The 963-nt window shown below is 50.4% G+C and overlaps 1 protein-coding gene across 2 annotated transcripts in view; it reads right to left on the reverse strand.

The window, feature by feature from the left end:
• The window catches only part of LOC108801194 (unconventional myosin-Ig-like), a 119,532-nt gene that overhangs the window by 28,423 nt on the left and 90,146 nt on the right, over positions 1–963 (reverse strand). The window lies entirely within an intron of this gene.

Here is a 963-nt window from a genome sequence, read left to right on the forward strand (position 1 = left end):
TGCCAGTGCAATCTAGGGGCGCTAGAGCCGTGAGAATGGCGTCCACCCGGTGCAAAGCTTTAATAAATGAACCCCGCGCTGCGCTGCGTCTGAAAATATAATGCCGGTGGTGTTTTTTTGTTGGCGCATTGAAAACGAACGGGGTGTCGTGACGCACGTGGGTTCCCGCGCCACAAGGGGGGTGGAGCCGGTCTAAACCTCGGGAACCATTTACAGCCCAACGCTCCCTTCAAAACGAGTAAAACCACCTGAAGGCCCCGTTCACAATGATCGGTTTATCGCGCGATTTTCGCCGCGCAATCGCGCCTATTTTCCGCTCTATGCAGCTCGTCCAACGCATTTCAATAGAGCTGCTCACATCTCACAGCTCAATGTCGCCTGTCGCTCGTACACGGCCCTGTTTTTTCGGGCGGATGTCGCACGATTCGTCCCCAATAGACTCAATGGTGTACCGCAAAATCGCGCATTACTGCGCGACTTGGTCGCGGGATATCGCGCTACAGAAGGGTCACTTTTGCCCTGCAAAATGGAAGGAAAGAATGATGTCATCATCAAGATCGCTGTTGATTGGTTACAGCCCGATGTGGCAGCGACGAAGTCCCGCCCCCAAAAAAACCGCGCTAAGTAGCGCGACAAAATGTGCAATGTCGCTCAATATTGCGCAATGTCGCTCATAGCCACTCATATCCACGCCGCTCACTGTGAATGGGGTGTAAATCTACTGACAGTGTGTGTTGACAAATGTAAAAAATTTTGCCAAAATTTTCGGAGATTCCATTATTATCGCCTCAAATTGGTGAAATGTTCTAAAAATAAACACGAATGAATGACTTCATAAATGGTAGAGGAATGGCGGATCATGATGTCACTGTATGTATCCGCTCGCCTATTGGCGCCGGTCTGTCCGGTCTCAGCGAGTGCGGTGAAGCTGCTTTAGTGTCCAGTGATACATTTTGGAGGTTT

Source organism: Nanorana parkeri, unplaced genomic scaffold, assembly GCF_000935625.1.
Source record: "Nanorana parkeri isolate BGI_ZX_2015 unplaced genomic scaffold, ASM93562v1 scaffold2245, whole genome shotgun sequence".
Taxonomy (NCBI): domain Eukaryota; kingdom Metazoa; phylum Chordata; class Amphibia; order Anura; family Dicroglossidae; genus Nanorana; species Nanorana parkeri.